Here is a 21,330-nt window from a genome sequence, read left to right on the forward strand (position 1 = left end):
CAGCAGGTGAATCCACTTTGTCCAAAAGGGATCTATTCCATTCAATTGCAAATGATCTAGATAAGACAGAGAACTGCAGCACGGGGACATAGCCGAGTTGGTCAGGTTGAGTGGTGATGAGTTTGCTATTTGGATGAATAAAGAAAGTCAAAAGTGTGAAAGATAAAAAACAAAAGGAGGAAGTGTGAAAAGTGAATGGGCCAAATTGAGGTGCATATGAAGACGTATGCTTTCTTCCAATTCATTAAATCGGGCTAATATGAATCAGGTGAATTGAGTTCTGCTTTTGGAAACTGGGTTAAGAAGGGGTGCACCGTTCCTGGAGGTACTGCAATACCAGGTCAATGCGTGGAGTGGACAGAGCAAGCTCTTTTTCCATCTCCCTGTTCTAAAAATCCATTTAATATATGGTCCCCAGATAGGGGACGTATCAGATATTAAACTGATAAGAACAGATACTACACTTGATCTTAGCCAAAAGGCCGAGAAGCGATAACCAGAATTGGTTTGGGCCTCGAGTGGCACCCTGGCCTATGCCGGACACATCTTAGGGAGAGAGAGCGAGAGGGAGACAAACCCACGCCTACACAAGACATTTTGTCACCCAAGCCAACCCTTGAAAAGGCTGCTTTGCAGAGCCAAAACAAGAAGAATGGTGCGTTTTGCAGCCGCCGCCCACTGCAATGAATCTGAATAACTCCTCCTTTAGGGCGCAAGCAACTCCCCTCCCCCTTGCAGTCTTTCCAATTCACGATACAAAAAGACGGACAGGACAGGTTGCCTGACTTTCCGTCACTGCCACCCTTTGCCATCCTTACCCGTAGAAAGCCCTTTCATCATCCCCAAACCCTAATCTTTTCCCTTTCCTTCCCAGCCCCCAAACCCTGCCCTCTGTACCTTTCTCACCACCCGCTTCCCTTCTCCTGTCATCCCCCTACCACCCGGGAAAAAAAGAGATTGCCCCCTCCTTCCACTAGCCCACCCTCCCACCCAAAGAACAACTTCTTCTGCGCAGCTTGTTTTCTAGGCAGCAGCGCTATTGTGATGTCATCGGGGGGCATTGTGACAAGCCGCCAGTGTTCCGTCTCTTCATGTTGTGCACAGTTCAAACGGAAAATACATCAACAGGCAGACTACAGAAAAGCTTACTATCAAAGGTTAGAGGGGGGCTTTCTCAGAGGGCTTTTTACAGTTTTTCTATTCCCAATTAGCCGTTTAAGTGTACTTATTGAAAGTAGTAATTCTTTCATAGGCCGCCCTTTCTTAGTATTTGACGTTCCTTATATTGCGGTATGAGGCTTCGCAGTAGGTTGCAAACATTCATCACCCATGACTGTCCCCAATTGAGCTCAGAAGCTCAATGTCTATCATGACCTCTCTTTTAGAATGTCCAAGAGCAAGCAAACTATTCCTCCAGGAGAGGGCGCCAACAGACTACTAAAGAGATCATCATTACTCAAAGAAAACCCCAAAAACCAATGCATGATAGGAATAAACAGGTAACTTTCTTTGGAGTGGAAGCGGAGAGATCGCACCAGATGCCAATTCTAGATGTTATCACACCTGTGGTCACTGCAGCAGCAGGTGAATCCACTTTGTCCAAAAGGGATCTATTCCATTCAATTGCAAATGATCTAGATAAGACAGAGAACTGCAGCACGGGGACATAGCCGAGTTGGTCAGGTTGAGTGGTGATGAGTTTGCTATTTGGATGAATAAAGAAAGTCAAAAGTGTGAAAGATAAAAAACAAAAGGAGGAAGTGTGAAAAGTGAATGGGCCAAATTGAGGTGCATATGAAGACGTATGCTTTCTTCCAATTCATTAAATCGGGCTAATATGAATCAGGTGAATTGAGTTCTGCTTTTGGAAACTGGGTTAAGAAGGGGTGCACCGTTCCTGGAGGTACTGCAATACCAGGTCAATGCGTGGAGTGGACAGAGCAAGCTCTTTTTCCATCTCCCTGTTCTAAAAATCCATTTAATATATGGTCCCCAGATAGGGGACGTATCAGATATTAAACTGATAAGAACAGATACTACACTTGATCTTAGCCAAAAGGCCGAGAAGCGATAACCAGAATTGGTTTGGGCCTCGAGTGGCACCCTGGCCTATGCCGGACACATCTTAGGGAGAGAGAGCGAGAGGGAGACAAACCCACGCCTACACAAGACATTTTGTCACCCAAGCCAACCCTTGAAAAGGCTGCTTTGCAGAGCCAAAACAAGAAGAATGGTGCGTTTTGCAGCCGCCGCCCACTGCAATGAATCTGAATAACTCCTCCTTTAGGGCGCAAGCAACTCCCCTCCCCCTTGCAGTCTTTCCAATTCACGATACAAAAAGACGGACAGGACAGGTTGCCTGACTTTCCGTCACTGCCACCCTTTGCCATCCTTACCCGTAGAAAGCCCTTTCATCATCCCCAAACCCTAATCTTTTCCCTTTCCTTCCCAGCCCCCAAACCCTGCCCTCTGTACCTTTCTCACCACCCGCTTCCCTTCTCCTGTCATCCCCCTACCACCCGGGAAAAAAAGAGATTGCCCCCTCCTTCCACTAGCCCACCCTCCCACCCAAAGAACAACTTCTTCTGCGCAGCTTGTTTTCTAGGCAGCAGCGCTATTGTGATGTCATCGGGGGGCATTGTGACAAGCCGCCAGTGTTCCGTCTCTTCATGTTGTGCACAGTTCAAACGGAAAATACATCAACAGGCAGACTACAGAAAAGCTTACTATCAAAGGTTAGAGGGGGGCTTTCTCAGAGGGCTTTTTACAGTTTTTCTATTCCCAATTAGCCGTTTAAGTGTACTTATTGAAAGTAGTAATTCTTTCATAGGCCGCCCTTTCTTAGTATTTGACGTTCCTTATATTGCGGTATGAGGCTTCGCAGTAGGTTGCAAACATTCATCACCCATGACTGTCCCCAATTGAGCTCAGAAGCTCAATGTCTATCATGACCTCTCTTTTAGAATGTCCAAGAGCAAGCAAACTATTCCTCCAGGAGAGGGCGCCAACAGACTACTAAAGAGATCATCATTACTCAAAGAAAACCCCAAAAACCAATGCATGATAGGAATAAACAGGTAACTTTCTTTGGAGTGGAAGCGGAGAGATCGCACCAGATGCCAATTCTAGATGTTATCACACCTGTGGTCACTGCAGCAGCAGGTGAATCCACTTTGTCCAAAAGGGATCTATTCCATTCAATTGCAAATGATCTAGATAAGACAGAGAACTGCAGCACGGGGACATAGCCGAGTTGGTCAGGTTGAGTGGTGATGAGTTTGCTATTTGGATGAATAAAGAAAGTCAAAAGTGTGAAAGATAAAAAACAAAAGGAGGAAGTGTGAAAAGTGAATGGGCCAAATTGAGGTGCATATGAAGACGTATGCTTTCTTCCAATTCATTAAATCGGGCTAATATGAATCAGGTGAATTGAGTTCTGCTTTTGGAAACTGGGTTAAGAAGGGGTGCACCGTTCCTGGAGGTACTGCAATACCAGGTCAATGCGTGGAGTGGACAGAGCAAGCTCTTTTTCCATCTCCCTGTTCTAAAAATCCATTTAATATATGGTCCCCAGATAGGGGACGTATCAGATATTAAACTGATAAGAACAGATACTACACTTGATCTTAGCCAAAAGGCCGAGAAGCGATAACCAGAATTGGTTTGGGCCTCGAGTGGCACCCTGGCCTATGCCGGACACATCTTAGGGAGAGAGAGCGAGAGGGAGACAAACCCACGCCTACACAAGACATTTTGTCACCCAAGCCAACCCTTGAAAAGGCTGCTTTGCAGAGCCAAAACAAGAAGAATGGTGCGTTTTGCAGCCGCCGCCCACTGCAATGAATCTGAATAACTCCTCCTTTAGGGCGCAAGCAACTCCCCTCCCCCTTGCAGTCTTTCCAATTCACGATACAAAAAGACGGACAGGACAGGTTGCCTGACTTTCCGTCACTGCCACCCTTTGCCATCCTTACCCGTAGAAAGCCCTTTCATCATCCCCAAACCCTAATCTTTTCCCTTTCCTTCCCAGCCCCCAAACCCTGCCCTCTGTACCTTTCTCACCACCCGCTTCCCTTCTCCTGTCATCCCCCTACCACCCGGGAAAAAAAGAGATTGCCCCCTCCTTCCACTAGCCCACCCTCCCACCCAAAGAACAACTTCTTCTGCGCAGCTTGTTTTCTAGGCAGCAGCGCTATTGTGATGTCATCGGGGGGCATTGTGACAAGCCGCCAGTGTTCCGTCTCTTCATGTTGTGCACAGTTCAAACGGAAAATACATCAACAGGCAGACTACAGAAAAGCTTACTATCAAAGGTTAGAGGGGGGCTTTCTCAGAGGGCTTTTTACAGTTTTTCTATTCCCAATTAGCCGTTTAAGTGTACTTATTGAAAGTAGTAATTCTTTCATAGGCCGCCCTTTCTTAGTATTTGACGTTCCTTATATTGCGGTATGAGGCTTCGCAGTAGGTTGCAAACATTCATCACCCATGACTGTCCCCAATTGAGCTCAGAAGCTCAATGTCTATCATGACCTCTCTTTTAGAATGTCCAAGAGCAAGCAAACTATTCCTCCAGGAGAGGGCGCCAACAGACTACTAAAGAGATCATCATTACTCAAAGAAAACCCCAAAAACCAATGCATGATAGGAATAAACAGGTAACTTTCTTTGGAGTGGAAGCGGAGAGATCGCACCAGATGCCAATTCTAGATGTTATCACACCTGTGGTCACTGCAGCAGCAGGTGAATCCACTTTGTCCAAAAGGGATCTATTCCATTCAATTGCAAATGATCTAGATAAGACAGAGAACTGCAGCACGGGGACATAGCCGAGTTGGTCAGGTTGAGTGGTGATGAGTTTGCTATTTGGATGAATAAAGAAAGTCAAAAGTGTGAAAGATAAAAAACAAAAGGAGGAAGTGTGAAAAGTGAATGGGCCAAATTGAGGTGCATATGAAGACGTATGCTTTCTTCCAATTCATTAAATCGGGCTAATATGAATCAGGTGAATTGAGTTCTGCTTTTGGAAACTGGGTTAAGAAGGGGTGCACCGTTCCTGGAGGTACTGCAATACCAGGTCAATGCGTGGAGTGGACAGAGCAAGCTCTTTTTCCATCTCCCTGTTCTAAAAATCCATTTAATATATGGTCCCCAGATAGGGGACGTATCAGATATTAAACTGATAAGAACAGATACTACACTTGATCTTAGCCAAAAGGCCGAGAAGCGATAACCAGAATTGGTTTGGGCCTCGAGTGGCACCCTGGCCTATGCCGGACACATCTTAGGGAGAGAGAGCGAGAGGGAGACAAACCCACGCCTACACAAGACATTTTGTCACCCAAGCCAACCCTTGAAAAGGCTGCTTTGCAGAGCCAAAACAAGAAGAATGGTGCGTTTTGCAGCCGCCGCCCACTGCAATGAATCTGAATAACTCCTCCTTTAGGGCGCAAGCAACTCCCCTCCCCCTTGCAGTCTTTCCAATTCACGATACAAAAAGACGGACAGGACAGGTTGCCTGACTTTCCGTCACTGCCACCCTTTGCCATCCTTACCCGTAGAAAGCCCTTTCATCATCCCCAAACCCTAATCTTTTCCCTTTCCTTCCCAGCCCCCAAACCCTGCCCTCTGTACCTTTCTCACCACCCGCTTCCCTTCTCCTGTCATCCCCCTACCACCCGGGAAAAAAAGAGATTGCCCCCTCCTTCCACTAGCCCACCCTCCCACCCAAAGAACAACTTCTTCTGCGCAGCTTGTTTTCTAGGCAGCAGCGCTATTGTGATGTCATCGGGGGGCATTGTGACAAGCCGCCAGTGTTCCGTCTCTTCATGTTGTGCACAGTTCAAACGGAAAATACATCAACAGGCAGACTACAGAAAAGCTTACTATCAAAGGTTAGAGGGGGGCTTTCTCAGAGGGCTTTTTACAGTTTTTCTATTCCCAATTAGCCGTTTAAGTGTACTTATTGAAAGTAGTAATTCTTTCATAGGCCGCCCTTTCTTAGTATTTGACGTTCCTTATATTGCGGTATGAGGCTTCGCAGTAGGTTGCAAACATTCATCACCCATGACTGTCCCCAATTGAGCTCAGAAGCTCAATGTCTATCATGACCTCTCTTTTAGAATGTCCAAGAGCAAGCAAACTATTCCTCCAGGAGAGGGCGCCAACAGACTACTAAAGAGATCATCATTACTCAAAGAAAACCCCAAAAACCAATGCATGATAGGAATAAACAGGTAACTTTCTTTGGAGTGGAAGCGGAGAGATCGCACCAGATGCCAATTCTAGATGTTATCACACCTGTGGTCACTGCAGCAGCAGGTGAATCCACTTTGTCCAAAAGGGATCTATTCCATTCAATTGCAAATGATCTAGATAAGACAGAGAACTGCAGCACGGGGACATAGCCGAGTTGGTCAGGTTGAGTGGTGATGAGTTTGCTATTTGGATGAATAAAGAAAGTCAAAAGTGTGAAAGATAAAAAACAAAAGGAGGAAGTGTGAAAAGTGAATGGGCCAAATTGAGGTGCATATGAAGACGTATGCTTTCTTCCAATTCATTAAATCGGGCTAATATGAATCAGGTGAATTGAGTTCTGCTTTTGGAAACTGGGTTAAGAAGGGGTGCACCGTTCCTGGAGGTACTGCAATACCAGGTCAATGCGTGGAGTGGACAGAGCAAGCTCTTTTTCCATCTCCCTGTTCTAAAAATCCATTTAATATATGGTCCCCAGATAGGGGACGTATCAGATATTAAACTGATAAGAACAGATACTACACTTGATCTTAGCCAAAAGGCCGAGAAGCGATAACCAGAATTGGTTTGGGCCTCGAGTGGCACCCTGGCCTATGCCGGACACATCTTAGGGAGAGAGAGCGAGAGGGAGACAAACCCACGCCTACACAAGACATTTTGTCACCCAAGCCAACCCTTGAAAAGGCTGCTTTGCAGAGCCAAAACAAGAAGAATGGTGCGTTTTGCAGCCGCCGCCCACTGCAATGAATCTGAATAACTCCTCCTTTAGGGCGCAAGCAACTCCCCTCCCCCTTGCAGTCTTTCCAATTCACGATACAAAAAGACGGACAGGACAGGTTGCCTGACTTTCCGTCACTGCCACCCTTTGCCATCCTTACCCGTAGAAAGCCCTTTCATCATCCCCAAACCCTAATCTTTTCCCTTTCCTTCCCAGCCCCCAAACCCTGCCCTCTGTACCTTTCTCACCACCCGCTTCCCTTCTCCTGTCATCCCCCTACCACCCGGGAAAAAAAGAGATTGCCCCCTCCTTCCACTAGCCCACCCTCCCACCCAAAGAACAACTTCTTCTGCGCAGCTTGTTTTCTAGGCAGCAGCGCTATTGTGATGTCATCGGGGGGCATTGTGACAAGCCGCCAGTGTTCCGTCTCTTCATGTTGTGCACAGTTCAAACGGAAAATACATCAACAGGCAGACTACAGAAAAGCTTACTATCAAAGGTTAGAGGGGGGCTTTCTCAGAGGGCTTTTTACAGTTTTTCTATTCCCAATTAGCCGTTTAAGTGTACTTATTGAAAGTAGTAATTCTTTCATAGGCCGCCCTTTCTTAGTATTTGACGTTCCTTATATTGCGGTATGAGGCTTCGCAGTAGGTTGCAAACATTCATCACCCATGACTGTCCCCAATTGAGCTCAGAAGCTCAATGTCTATCATGACCTCTCTTTTAGAATGTCCAAGAGCAAGCAAACTATTCCTCCAGGAGAGGGCGCCAACAGACTACTAAAGAGATCATCATTACTCAAAGAAAACCCCAAAAACCAATGCATGATAGGAATAAACAGGTAACTTTCTTTGGAGTGGAAGCGGAGAGATCGCACCAGATGCCAATTCTAGATGTTATCACACCTGTGGTCACTGCAGCAGCAGGTGAATCCACTTTGTCCAAAAGGGATCTATTCCATTCAATTGCAAATGATCTAGATAAGACAGAGAACTGCAGCACGGGGACATAGCCGAGTTGGTCAGGTTGAGTGGTGATGAGTTTGCTATTTGGATGAATAAAGAAAGTCAAAAGTGTGAAAGATAAAAAACAAAAGGAGGAAGTGTGAAAAGTGAATGGGCCAAATTGAGGTGCATATGAAGACGTATGCTTTCTTCCAATTCATTAAATCGGGCTAATATGAATCAGGTGAATTGAGTTCTGCTTTTGGAAACTGGGTTAAGAAGGGGTGCACCGTTCCTGGAGGTACTGCAATACCAGGTCAATGCGTGGAGTGGACAGAGCAAGCTCTTTTTCCATCTCCCTGTTCTAAAAATCCATTTAATATATGGTCCCCAGATAGGGGACGTATCAGATATTAAACTGATAAGAACAGATACTACACTTGATCTTAGCCAAAAGGCCGAGAAGCGATAACCAGAATTGGTTTGGGCCTCGAGTGGCACCCTGGCCTATGCCGGACACATCTTAGGGAGAGAGAGCGAGAGGGAGACAAACCCACGCCTACACAAGACATTTTGTCACCCAAGCCAACCCTTGAAAAGGCTGCTTTGCAGAGCCAAAACAAGAAGAATGGTGCGTTTTGCAGCCGCCGCCCACTGCAATGAATCTGAATAACTCCTCCTTTAGGGCGCAAGCAACTCCCCTCCCCCTTGCAGTCTTTCCAATTCACGATACAAAAAGACGGACAGGACAGGTTGCCTGACTTTCCGTCACTGCCACCCTTTGCCATCCTTACCCGTAGAAAGCCCTTTCATCATCCCCAAACCCTAATCTTTTCCCTTTCCTTCCCAGCCCCCAAACCCTGCCCTCTGTACCTTTCTCACCACCCGCTTCCCTTCTCCTGTCATCCCCCTACCACCCGGGAAAAAAAGAGATTGCCCCCTCCTTCCACTAGCCCACCCTCCCACCCAAAGAACAACTTCTTCTGCGCAGCTTGTTTTCTAGGCAGCAGCGCTATTGTGATGTCATCGGGGGGCATTGTGACAAGCCGCCAGTGTTCCGTCTCTTCATGTTGTGCACAGTTCAAACGGAAAATACATCAACAGGCAGACTACAGAAAAGCTTACTATCAAAGGTTAGAGGGGGGCTTTCTCAGAGGGCTTTTTACAGTTTTTCTATTCCCAATTAGCCGTTTAAGTGTACTTATTGAAAGTAGTAATTCTTTCATAGGCCGCCCTTTCTTAGTATTTGACGTTCCTTATATTGCGGTATGAGGCTTCGCAGTAGGTTGCAAACATTCATCACCCATGACTGTCCCCAATTGAGCTCAGAAGCTCAATGTCTATCATGACCTCTCTTTTAGAATGTCCAAGAGCAAGCAAACTATTCCTCCAGGAGAGGGCGCCAACAGACTACTAAAGAGATCATCATTACTCAAAGAAAACCCCAAAAACCAATGCATGATAGGAATAAACAGGTAACTTTCTTTGGAGTGGAAGCGGAGAGATCGCACCAGATGCCAATTCTAGATGTTATCACACCTGTGGTCACTGCAGCAGCAGGTGAATCCACTTTGTCCAAAAGGGATCTATTCCATTCAATTGCAAATGATCTAGATAAGACAGAGAACTGCAGCACGGGGACATAGCCGAGTTGGTCAGGTTGAGTGGTGATGAGTTTGCTATTTGGATGAATAAAGAAAGTCAAAAGTGTGAAAGATAAAAAACAAAAGGAGGAAGTGTGAAAAGTGAATGGGCCAAATTGAGGTGCATATGAAGACGTATGCTTTCTTCCAATTCATTAAATCGGGCTAATATGAATCAGGTGAATTGAGTTCTGCTTTTGGAAACTGGGTTAAGAAGGGGTGCACCGTTCCTGGAGGTACTGCAATACCAGGTCAATGCGTGGAGTGGACAGAGCAAGCTCTTTTTCCATCTCCCTGTTCTAAAAATCCATTTAATATATGGTCCCCAGATAGGGGACGTATCAGATATTAAACTGATAAGAACAGATTTTTGATTTAATGAAGCTTTCCAAAGCACCGCAAAAAATGCATGACCGAAGTCACACCAAAAACAGTGCAAAGGCTAGGATTCGTGTGGACCCTTCCGTGAGGAGAGGGTCCCCAAAAATCAACCCCGTCCCTCCGAGCCAGAAGGCCACAGCAAGGGTCAGGGATCTTCGGTGCTCCCCCAAGCCGAAGCCTGGTTGAGCCTTGTCGTTGCTCCCAGCGTCCACCCAGGCATCTTACCCAAGTGGAGTAGAGAGCTACTAGTTGTTGGTTTCGCAGCCGAAACTGCCCGGACCGTCAACCGGTGTTAGTTTCTCAGCCCAAGGCTAACCGGACCTCCAACCGGGTGTTGGTTTCTCAGCCGAAGCTGACCCGGACCTCCAACCGGGTGTTGGTTTCTCAGCCGAAGCTGACCCGGACCTCCAACCGGGTGTTGGTTTCTCAGCCGAAGCTGACCCGGACCTCAAACCGGGTGTTGGTTTCTCAGCCGAAGCTGACCCGGACCTCCAACCGGGTGTTGGTTTCTCAGCCCAAAGCTGAACGGACCTCCGACCATGATTATAAAAATTTCCCTTCCTAGCCAGAAGGCCGGGATAGAGCAATATGCTCAGAAAGTATGAAAGGGCAAGGTACGGTGTGCTACAGAGCCCAAGGCTCGCCGGGGTCCCAAGCCAGCAAGCTCAGACTCACTCCAGGGTCGTCAGTCCTGGGGCACATTGCACCATAGCCCCCACACTTACTCAGTCTAATAGCCTCGATCCTGGTAGGGCCATGTTTTCCTCTAGATGAATATACTATACATCCAGAGTACTAGCAAGCGCAACCTTCCAGTGTGCATTGCATCTGCCGAGCCTCACAGATACTACACTTGATCTTAGCCAAAAGGCCGAGAAGCGATAACCAGAATTGGTTTGGGCCTCGAGTGGCACCCTGGCCTATGCCGGACACATCTTAGGGAGAGAGAGCGAGAGGGAGACAAACCCACGCCTACACAAGACATTTTGTCACCCAAGCCAACCCTTGAAAAGGCTGCTTTGCAGAGCCAAAACAAGAAGAATGGTGCGTTTTGCAGCCGCCGCCCACTGCAATGAATCTGAATAACTCCTCCTTTAGGGCGCAAGCAACTCCCCTCCCCCTTGCAGTCTTTCCAATTCACGATACAAAAAGACGGACAGGACAGGTTGCCTGACTTTCCGTCACTGCCACCCTTTGCCATCCTTACCCGTAGAAAGCCCTTTCATCATCCCCAAACCCTAATCTTTTCCCTTTCCTTCCCAGCCCCCAAACCCTGCCCTCTGTACCTTTCTCACCACCCGCTTCCCTTCTCCTGTCATCCCCCTACCACCCGGGAAAAAAAGAGATTGCCCCCTCCTTCCACTAGCCCACCCTCCCACCCAAAGAACAACTTCTTCTGCGCAGCTTGTTTTCTAGGCAGCAGCGCTATTGTGATGTCATCGGGGGGCATTGTGACAAGCCGCCAGTGTTCCGTCTCTTCATGTTGTGCACAGTTCAAACGGAAAATACATCAACAGGCAGACTACAGAAAAGCTTACTATCAAAGGTTAGAGGGGGGCTTTCTCAGAGGGCTTTTTACAGTTTTTCTATTCCCAATTAGCCGTTTAAGTGTACTTATTGAAAGTAGTAATTCTTTCATAGGCCGCCCTTTCTTAGTATTTGACGTTCCTTATATTGCGGTATGAGGCTTCGCAGTAGGTTGCAAACATTCATCACCCATGACTGTCCCCAATTGAGCTCAGAAGCTCAATGTCTATCATGACCTCTCTTTTAGAATGTCCAAGAGCAAGCAAACTATTCCTCCAGGAGAGGGCGCCAACAGACTACTAAAGAGATCATCATTACTCAAAGAAAACCCCAAAAACCAATGCATGATAGGAATAAACAGGTAACTTTCTTTGGAGTGGAAGCGGAGAGATCGCACCAGATGCCAATTCTAGATGTTATCACACCTGTGGTCACTGCAGCAGCAGGTGAATCCACTTTGTCCAAAAGGGATCTATTCCATTCAATTGCAAATGATCTAGATAAGACAGAGAACTGCAGCACGGGGACATAGCCGAGTTGGTCAGGTTGAGTGGTGATGAGTTTGCTATTTGGATGAATAAAGAAAGTCAAAAGTGTGAAAGATAAAAAACAAAAGGAGGAAGTGTGAAAAGTGAATGGGCCAAATTGAGGTGCATATGAAGACGTATGCTTTCTTCCAATTCATTAAATCGGGCTAATATGAATCAGGTGAATTGAGTTCTGCTTTTGGAAACTGGGTTAAGAAGGGGTGCACCGTTCCTGGAGGTACTGCAATACCAGGTCAATGCGTGGAGTGGACAGAGCAAGCTCTTTTTCCATCTCCCTGTTCTAAAAATCCATTTAATATATGGTCCCCAGATAGGGGACGTATCAGATATTAAACTGATAAGAACAGATACTACACTTGATCTTAGCCAAAAGGCCGAGAAGCGATAACCAGAATTGGTTTGGGCCTCGAGTGGCACCCTGGCCTATGCCGGACACATCTTAGGGAGAGAGAGCGAGAGGGAGACAAACCCACGCCTACACAAGACATTTTGTCACCCAAGCCAACCCTTGAAAAGGCTGCTTTGCAGAGCCAAAACAAGAAGAATGGTGCGTTTTGCAGCCGCCGCCCACTGCAATGAATCTGAATAACTCCTCCTTTAGGGCGCAAGCAACTCCCCTCCCCCTTGCAGTCTTTCCAATTCACGATACAAAAAGACGGACAGGACAGGTTGCCTGACTTTCCGTCACTGCCACCCTTTGCCATCCTTACCCGTAGAAAGCCCTTTCATCATCCCCAAACCCTAATCTTTTCCCTTTCCTTCCCAGCCCCCAAACCCTGCCCTCTGTACCTTTCTCACCACCCGCTTCCCTTCTCCTGTCATCCCCCTACCACCCGGGAAAAAAAGAGATTGCCCCCTCCTTCCACTAGCCCACCCTCCCACCCAAAGAACAACTTCTTCTGCGCAGCTTGTTTTCTAGGCAGCAGCGCTATTGTGATGTCATCGGGGGGCATTGTGACAAGCCGCCAGTGTTCCGTCTCTTCATGTTGTGCACAGTTCAAACGGAAAATACATCAACAGGCAGACTACAGAAAAGCTTACTATCAAAGGTTAGAGGGGGGCTTTCTCAGAGGGCTTTTTACAGTTTTTCTATTCCCAATTAGCCGTTTAAGTGTACTTATTGAAAGTAGTAATTCTTTCATAGGCCGCCCTTTCTTAGTATTTGACGTTCCTTATATTGCGGTATGAGGCTTCGCAGTAGGTTGCAAACATTCATCACCCATGACTGTCCCCAATTGAGCTCAGAAGCTCAATGTCTATCATGACCTCTCTTTTAGAATGTCCAAGAGCAAGCAAACTATTCCTCCAGGAGAGGGCGCCAACAGACTACTAAAGAGATCATCATTACTCAAAGAAAACCCCAAAAACCAATGCATGATAGGAATAAACAGGTAACTTTCTTTGGAGTGGAAGCGGAGAGATCGCACCAGATGCCAATTCTAGATGTTATCACACCTGTGGTCACTGCAGCAGCAGGTGAATCCACTTTGTCCAAAAGGGATCTATTCCATTCAATTGCAAATGATCTAGATAAGACAGAGAACTGCAGCACGGGGACATAGCCGAGTTGGTCAGGTTGAGTGGTGATGAGTTTGCTATTTGGATGAATAAAGAAAGTCAAAAGTGTGAAAGATAAAAAACAAAAGGAGGAAGTGTGAAAAGTGAATGGGCCAAATTGAGGTGCATATGAAGACGTATGCTTTCTTCCAATTCATTAAATCGGGCTAATATGAATCAGGTGAATTGAGTTCTGCTTTTGGAAACTGGGTTAAGAAGGGGTGCACCGTTCCTGGAGGTACTGCAATACCAGGTCAATGCGTGGAGTGGACAGAGCAAGCTCTTTTTCCATCTCCCTGTTCTAAAAATCCATTTAATATATGGTCCCCAGATAGGGGACGTATCAGATATTAAACTGATAAGAACAGATACTACACTTGATCTTAGCCAAAAGGCCGAGAAGCGATAACCAGAATTGGTTTGGGCCTCGAGTGGCACCCTGGCCTATGCCGGACACATCTTAGGGAGAGAGAGCGAGAGGGAGACAAACCCACGCCTACACAAGACATTTTGTCACCCAAGCCAACCCTTGAAAAGGCTGCTTTGCAGAGCCAAAACAAGAAGAATGGTGCGTTTTGCAGCCGCCGCCCACTGCAATGAATCTGAATAACTCCTCCTTTAGGGCGCAAGCAACTCCCCTCCCCCTTGCAGTCTTTCCAATTCACGATACAAAAAGACGGACAGGACAGGTTGCCTGACTTTCCGTCACTGCCACCCTTTGCCATCCTTACCCGTAGAAAGCCCTTTCATCATCCCCAAACCCTAATCTTTTCCCTTTCCTTCCCAGCCCCCAAACCCTGCCCTCTGTACCTTTCTCACCACCCGCTTCCCTTCTCCTGTCATCCCCCTACCACCCGGGAAAAAAAGAGATTGCCCCCTCCTTCCACTAGCCCACCCTCCCACCCAAAGAACAACTTCTTCTGCGCAGCTTGTTTTCTAGGCAGCAGCGCTATTGTGATGTCATCGGGGGGCATTGTGACAAGCCGCCAGTGTTCCGTCTCTTCATGTTGTGCACAGTTCAAACGGAAAATACATCAACAGGCAGACTACAGAAAAGCTTACTATCAAAGGTTAGAGGGGGGCTTTCTCAGAGGGCTTTTTACAGTTTTTCTATTCCCAATTAGCCGTTTAAGTGTACTTATTGAAAGTAGTAATTCTTTCATAGGCCGCCCTTTCTTAGTATTTGACGTTCCTTATATTGCGGTATGAGGCTTCGCAGTAGGTTGCAAACATTCATCACCCATGACTGTCCCCAATTGAGCTCAGAAGCTCAATGTCTATCATGACCTCTCTTTTAGAATGTCCAAGAGCAAGCAAACTATTCCTCCAGGAGAGGGCGCCAACAGACTACTAAAGAGATCATCATTACTCAAAGAAAACCCCAAAAACCAATGCATGATAGGAATAAACAGGTAACTTTCTTTGGAGTGGAAGCGGAGAGATCGCACCAGATGCCAATTCTAGATGTTATCACACCTGTGGTCACTGCAGCAGCAGGTGAATCCACTTTGTCCAAAAGGGATCTATTCCATTCAATTGCAAATGATCTAGATAAGACAGAGAACTGCAGCACGGGGACATAGCCGAGTTGGTCAGGTTGAGTGGTGATGAGTTTGCTATTTGGATGAATAAAGAAAGTCAAAAGTGTGAAAGATAAAAAACAAAAGGAGGAAGTGTGAAAAGTGAATGGGCCAAATTGAGGTGCATATGAAGACGTATGCTTTCTTCCAATTCATTAAATCGGGCTAATATGAATCAGGTGAATTGAGTTCTGCTTTTGGAAACTGGGTTAAGAAGGGGTGCACCGTTCCTGGAGGTACTGCAATACCAGGTCAATGCGTGGAGTGGACAGAGCAAGCTCTTTTTCCATCTCCCTGTTCTAAAAATCCATTTAATATATGGTCCCCAGATAGGGGACGTATCAGATATTAAACTGATAAGAACAGATACTACACTTGATCTTAGCCAAAAGGCCGAGAAGCGATAACCAGAATTGGTTTGGGCCTCGAGTGGCACCCTGGCCTATGCCGGACACATCTTAGGGAGAGAGAGCGAGAGGGAGACAAACCCACGCCTACACAAGACATTTTGTCACCCAAGCCAACCCTTGAAAAGGCTGCTTTGCAGAGCCAAAACAAGAAGAATGGTGCGTTTTGCAGCCGCCGCCCACTGCAATGAATCTGAATAACTCCTCCTTTAGGGCGCAAGCAACTCCCCTCCCCCTTGCAGTCTTTCCAATTCACGATACAAAAAGACGGACAGGACAGGTTGCCTGACTTTCCGTCACTGCCACCCTTTGCCATCCTTACCCGTAGAAAGCCCTTTCATCATCCCCAAACCCTAATCTTTTCCCTTTCCTTCCCAGCCCCCAAACCCTGCCCTCTGTACCTTTCTCACCACCCGCTTCCCTTCTCCTGTCATCCCCCTACCACCCGGGAAAAAAAGAGATTGCCCCCTCCTTCCACTAGCCCACCCTCCCACCCAAAGAACAACTTCTTCTGCGCAGCTTGTTTTCTAGGCAGCAGCGCTATTGTGATGTCATCGGGGGGCATTGTGACAAGCCGCCAGTGTTCCGTCTCTTCATGTTGTGCACAGTTCAAACGGAAAATACATCAACAGGCAGACTACAGAAAAGCTTACTATCAAAGGTTAGAGGGGGGCTTTCTCAGAGGGCTTTTTACAGTTTTTCTATTCCCAATTAGCCGTTTAAGTGTACTTATTGAAAGTAGTAATTCTTTCATAGGCCGCCCTTTCTTAGTATTTGACGTTCCTTATATTGCGGTATGAGGCTTCGCAGTAGGTTGCAAACATTCATCACCCATGACTGTCCCCAATTGAGCTCAGAAGCTCAATGTCTATCATGACCTCTCTTTTAGAATGTCCAAGAGCAAGCAAACTATTCCTCCAGGAGAGGGCGCCAACAGACTACTAAAGAGATCATCATTACTCAAAGAAAACCCCAAAAACCAATGCATGATAGGAATAAACAGGTAACTTTCTTTGGAGTGGAAGCGGAGAGATCGCACCAGATGCCAATTCTAGATGTTATCACACCTGTGGTCACTGCAGCAGCAGGTGAATCCACTTTGTCCAAAAGGGATCTATTCCATTCAATTGCAAATGATCTAGATAAGACAGAGAACTGCAGCACGGGGACATAGCCGAGTTGGTCAGGTTGAGTGGTGATGAGTTTGCTATTTGGATGAATAAAGAAAGTCAAAAGTGTGAAAGATAAAAAACAAAAGGAGGAAGTGTGAAAAGTGAATGGGCCAAATTGAGGTGCATATGAAGACGTATGCTTTCTTCCAATTCATTAAATCGGGCTAATATGAATCAGGTGAATTGAGTTCTGCTTTTGGAAACTGGGTTAAGAAGGGGTGCACCGTTCCTGGAGGTACTGCAATACCAGGTCAATGCGTGGAGTGGACAGAGCAAGCTCTTTTTCCATCTCCCTGTTCTAAAAATCCATTTAATATATGGTCCCCAGATAGGGGACGTATCAGATATTAAACTGATAAGAACAGATACTACACTTGATCTTAGCCAAAAGGCCGAGAAGCGATAACCAGAATTGGTTTGGGCCTCGAGTGGCACCCTGGCCTATGCCGGACACATCTTAGGGAGAGAGAGCGAGAGGGAGACAAACCCACGCCTACACAAGACATTTTGTCACCCAAGCCAACCCTTGAAAAGGCTGCTTTGCAGAGCCAAAACAAGAAGAATGGTGCGTTTTGCAGCCGCCGCCCACTGCAATGAATCTGAATAACTCCTCCTTTAGGGCGCAAGCAACTCCCCTCCCCCTTGCAGTCTTTCCAATTCACGATACAAAAAGACGGACAGGACAGGTTGCCTGACTTTCCGTCACTGCCACCCTTTGCCATCCTTACCCGTAGAAAGCCCTTTCATCATCCCCAAACCCTAATCTTTTCCCTTTCCTTCCCAGCCCCCAAACCCTGCCCTCTGTACCTTTCTCACCACCCGCTTCCCTTCTCCTGTCATCCCCCTACCACCCGGGAAAAAAAGAGATTGCCCCCTCCTTCCACTAGCCCACCCTCCCACCCAAAGAACAACTTCTTCTGCGCAGCTTGTTTTCTAGGCAGCAGCGCTATTGTGATGTCATCGGGGGGCATTGTGACAAGCCGCCAGTGTTCCGTCTCTTCATGTTGTGCACAGTTCAAACGGAAAATACATCAACAGGCAGACTACAGAAAAGCTTACTATCAAAGGTTAGAGGGGGGCTTTCTCAGAGGGCTTTTTACAGTTTTTCTATTCCCAATTAGCCGTTTAAGTGTACTTATTGAAAGTAGTAATTCTTTCATAGGCCGCCCTTTCTTAGTATTTGACGTTCCTTATATTGCGGTATGAGGCTTCGCAGTAGGTTGCAAACATTCATCACCCATGACTGTCCCCAATTGAGCTCAGAAGCTCAATGTCTATCATGACCTCTCTTTTAGAATGTCCAAGAGCAAGCAAACTATTCCTCCAGGAGAGGGCGCCAACAGACTACTAAAGAGATCATCATTACTCAAAGAAAACCCCAAAAACCAATGCATGATAGGAATAAACAGGTAACTTTCTTTGGAGTGGAAGCGGAGAGATCGCACCAGATGCCAATTCTAGATGTTATCACACCTGTGGTCACTGCAGCAGCAGGTGAATCCACTTTGTCCAAAAGGGATCTATTCCATTCAATTGCAAATGATCTAGATAAGACAGAGAACTGCAGCACGGGGACATAGCCGAGTTGGTCAGGTTGAGTGGTGATGAGTTTGCTATTTGGATGAATAAAGAAAGTCAAAAGTGTGAAAGATAAAAAACAAAAGGAGGAAGTGTGAAAAGTGAATGGGCCAAATTGAGGTGCATATGAAGACGTATGCTTTCTTCCAATTCATTAAATCGGGCTAATATGAATCAGGTGAATTGAGTTCTGCTTTTGGAAACTGGGTTAAGAAGGGGTGCACCGTTCCTGGAGGTACTGCAATACCAGGTCAATGCGTGGAGTGGACAGAGCAAGCTCTTTTTCCATCTCCCTGTTCTAAAAATCCATTTAATATATGGTCCCCAGATAGGGGACGTATCAGATATTAAACTGATAAGAACAGATACTACACTTGATCTTAGCCAAAAGGCCGAGAAGCGATAACCAGAATTGGTTTGGGCCTCGAGTGGCACCCTGGCCTATGCCGGACACATCTTAGGGAGAGAGAGCGAGAGGGAGACAAACCCACGCCTACACAAGACATTTTGTCACCCAAGCCAACCCTTGAAAAGGCTGCTTTGCAGAGCCAAAACAAGAAGAATGGTGCGTTTTGCAGCCGCCGCCCACTGCAATGAATCTGAATAACTCCTCCTTTAGGGCGCAAGCAACTCCCCTCCCCCTTGCAGTCTTTCCAATTCACGATACAAAAAGACGGACAGGACAGGTTGCCTGACTTTCCGTCACTGCCACCCTTTGCCATCCTTACCCGTAGAAAGCCCTTTCATCATCCCCAAACCCTAATCTTTTCCCTTTCCTTCCCAGCCCCCAAACCCTGCCCTCTGTACCTTTCTCACCACCCGCTTCCCTTCTCCTGTCATCCCCCTACCACCCGGGAAAAAAAGAGATTGCCCCCTCCTTCCACTAGCCCACCCTCCCACCCAAAGAACAACTTCTTCTGCGCAGCTTGTTTTCTAGGCAGCAGCGCTATTGTGATGTCATCGGGGGGCATTGTGACAAGCCGCCAGTGTTCCGTCTCTTCATGTTGTGCACAGTTCAAACGGAAAATACATCAACAGGCAGACTACAGAAAAGCTTACTATCAAAGGTTAGAGGGGGGCTTTCTCAGCAGGGCTTTTTACAGTTTTTCTATTCCCAATTAGCCGTTTAAGTGTACTTATTGAAAGTAGTAATTCTTTCATAGGCCGCCCTTTCTTAGTATTTGACGTTCCTTATATTGCGGTATGAGGCTTCGCAGTAGGTTGCAAACATTCATCACCCATGACTGTCCCCAATTGAGCTCAGAAGCTCAATGTCTATCATGACCTCTCTTTTAGAATGTCCAAGAGCAAGCAAACTATTCCTCCAGGAGAGGGCGCCAACAGACTACTAAAGAGATCATCATTACTCAAAGAAAACCCCAAAAACCAATGCATGATAGGAATAAACAGGTAACTTTCTTTGGAGTGGAAGCGGAGAGATCGCACCAGATGCCAATTCTAGATGTTATCACACCTGTGGTCACTGCAGCAGCAGGTGAATCCACTTTGTCCAAAAGGGATCTATTCCATTCAATTGCAAATGATCTAGATAAGACAGAGAACTGCAGCACGGGGACATAGCCGAGTTGGTCAGGTTGAGTGGTGATGAGTTTGCTATTTGGATGAATAAAGAAAGTCAAAAGTGTGAAAGATAAAAAACAAAAGGAGGAAGTGTGAAAAGTGAATGGGCCAAATTGAGGTGCATATGAAGACGTATGCTTTCTTCCAATTCATTAAATCGGGCTAATATGAATCAGGTGAATTGAGTTCTGCTTTTGGAAACTGGGTTAAGAAGGGGTGCACCGTTCCTGGAGGTACTGCAATACCAGGTCAATGCGTGGAGTGGACAGAGCAAGCTCTTTTTCCATCTCCCTGTTCTAAAAATCCATTTAATATATGGTCCCCAGATAGGGGACGTATCAGATATTAAACTGATAAGAACAGATACTACACTTGATCTTAGCCAAAAGGCCGAGAAGCGATAACCAGAATTGGTTTGGGCCTCGAGTGGCACCCTGGCCTATGCCGGACACATCTTAGGGAGAGAGAGCGAGAGGGAGACAAACCCACGCCTACACAAGACATTTTGTCACCCAAGCCAACCCTTGAAAAGGCTGCTTTGCAGAGCCAAAACAAGAAGAATGGTGCGTTTTGCAGCCGCCGCCCACTGCAATGAATCTGAATAACTCCTCCTTTAGGGCGCAAGCAACTCCCCTCCCCTTGCAGTCTTTCCAATTCACGATACAAAAAGACGGACAGGACAGGTTGCCTGACTTTCCGTCACTGCCACCCTTTGCCATCCTTACCCGTAGAAAGCCCTTTCATCATCCCCAAACCCTAATCTTTTCCCTTTCCTTCCCAGCCCCCAAACCCTGCCCTCTGTACCTTTCTCACCACCCGCTTCCCTTCTCCTGTCATCCCCCTACCACCCGGGAAAAAAAGAGATTGCCCCCTCCTTCCACTAGCCCACCCTCCCACCCAAAGAACAACTTCTTCTGCGCAGCTTGTTTTCTAGGCAGCAGCGCTATTGTGATGTCATCGGGGGGCATTGTGACAAGCCGCCAGTGTTCCGTCTCTTCATGTTGTGCACAGTTCAAACGGAAAATACATCAACAGGCAGACTACAGAAAAGCTTACTATCAAAGGTTAGAGGGGGGCTTTCTCAGAGGGCTTTTTACAGTTTTTCTATTCCCAATTAGCCGTTTAAGTGTACTTATTGAAAGTAGTAATTCTTTCATAGGCCGCCCTTTCTTAGTATTTGACGTTCCTTATATTGCGGTATGAGGCTTCGCAGTAGGTTGCAAACATTCATCACCCATGACTGTCCCCAATTGAGCTCAGAAGCTCAATGTCTATCATGACCTCTCTTTTAGAATGTCCAAGAGCAAGCAAACTATTCCTCCAGGAGAGGGCGCCAACAGACTATTAAAGAGATCATCATTACTCAAAGAAAACCCCAAAAACCAATGCATGATAGGAATAAACAGGTAACTTTCTTTGGAGTGGAAGCGGAGAGATCGCAC

At 46.7% G+C, this 21,330-nt stretch overlaps 13 non-coding genes and 1 pseudogene across 13 annotated transcripts; all 14 read right to left on the minus strand.

Annotated features, from left to right (window-relative positions):
• Positions 1 to 303: 303 nt before the first annotated feature.
• On the minus strand, positions 304 to 494 carry LOC142279316 (U2 spliceosomal RNA). The gene has a single exon (XR_012741965.1). It is a non-coding gene; the product is annotated as a U2 spliceosomal RNA (small nuclear RNA).
• Positions 495 to 1,881: 1,387 nt separating this feature from the next.
• Positions 1,882 to 2,072, minus strand: LOC142279328 (U2 spliceosomal RNA). Its single transcript, XR_012741976.1, has one exon. It is a non-coding gene; the product is annotated as a U2 spliceosomal RNA (small nuclear RNA).
• A 1,387-nt stretch (positions 2,073 to 3,459) lies between these two features.
• LOC142279340 (U2 spliceosomal RNA) lies at positions 3,460 to 3,650 on the minus strand. Its single transcript, XR_012741986.1, has one exon. It is a non-coding gene; the product is annotated as a U2 spliceosomal RNA (small nuclear RNA).
• Positions 3,651 to 5,037: 1,387 nt separating this feature from the next.
• LOC142279341 (U2 spliceosomal RNA) lies at positions 5,038 to 5,228 on the minus strand. The gene has a single exon (XR_012741987.1). It is a non-coding gene; the product is annotated as a U2 spliceosomal RNA (small nuclear RNA).
• Positions 5,229 to 6,615: 1,387 nt separating this feature from the next.
• LOC142279342 (U2 spliceosomal RNA) lies at positions 6,616 to 6,806 on the minus strand. Its single transcript, XR_012741988.1, has one exon. It is a non-coding gene; the product is annotated as a U2 spliceosomal RNA (small nuclear RNA).
• A 1,387-nt stretch (positions 6,807 to 8,193) lies between these two features.
• Positions 8,194 to 8,384, minus strand: LOC142279317 (U2 spliceosomal RNA). Its single transcript, XR_012741966.1, has one exon. It is a non-coding gene; the product is annotated as a U2 spliceosomal RNA (small nuclear RNA).
• A 1,387-nt stretch (positions 8,385 to 9,771) lies between these two features.
• On the minus strand, positions 9,772 to 9,964 carry LOC142279338 (U2 spliceosomal RNA). The gene has a single exon (XR_012741985.1). It is a non-coding gene; the product is annotated as a U2 spliceosomal RNA (small nuclear RNA).
• Positions 9,965 to 10,694: 730 nt separating this feature from the next.
• LOC142279339 (U2 spliceosomal RNA) lies at positions 10,695 to 10,821 on the minus strand (annotated as a pseudogene).
• Positions 10,822 to 12,208: 1,387 nt separating this feature from the next.
• Positions 12,209 to 12,399, minus strand: LOC142279318 (U2 spliceosomal RNA). Its single transcript, XR_012741967.1, has one exon. It is a non-coding gene; the product is annotated as a U2 spliceosomal RNA (small nuclear RNA).
• A 1,387-nt stretch (positions 12,400 to 13,786) lies between these two features.
• On the minus strand, positions 13,787 to 13,977 carry LOC142279319 (U2 spliceosomal RNA). The gene has a single exon (XR_012741968.1). It is a non-coding gene; the product is annotated as a U2 spliceosomal RNA (small nuclear RNA).
• Positions 13,978 to 15,364: 1,387 nt separating this feature from the next.
• On the minus strand, positions 15,365 to 15,555 carry LOC142279320 (U2 spliceosomal RNA). The gene has a single exon (XR_012741969.1). It is a non-coding gene; the product is annotated as a U2 spliceosomal RNA (small nuclear RNA).
• Positions 15,556 to 16,942: 1,387 nt separating this feature from the next.
• On the minus strand, positions 16,943 to 17,133 carry LOC142279322 (U2 spliceosomal RNA). The gene has a single exon (XR_012741970.1). It is a non-coding gene; the product is annotated as a U2 spliceosomal RNA (small nuclear RNA).
• Positions 17,134 to 18,520: 1,387 nt separating this feature from the next.
• LOC142279323 (U2 spliceosomal RNA) lies at positions 18,521 to 18,711 on the minus strand. Its single transcript, XR_012741971.1, has one exon. It is a non-coding gene; the product is annotated as a U2 spliceosomal RNA (small nuclear RNA).
• Positions 18,712 to 20,099: 1,388 nt separating this feature from the next.
• On the minus strand, positions 20,100 to 20,290 carry LOC142279324 (U2 spliceosomal RNA). Its single transcript, XR_012741972.1, has one exon. It is a non-coding gene; the product is annotated as a U2 spliceosomal RNA (small nuclear RNA).
• Between the last annotated feature and the right edge of the window lie 1,040 nt (positions 20,291 to 21,330).

This window comes from Anomaloglossus baeobatrachus, unplaced genomic scaffold (genome assembly GCF_048569485.1).
Source record: "Anomaloglossus baeobatrachus isolate aAnoBae1 unplaced genomic scaffold, aAnoBae1.hap1 Scaffold_4298, whole genome shotgun sequence".
In the NCBI taxonomy this organism is placed as follows: domain Eukaryota; kingdom Metazoa; phylum Chordata; class Amphibia; order Anura; family Aromobatidae; genus Anomaloglossus; species Anomaloglossus baeobatrachus.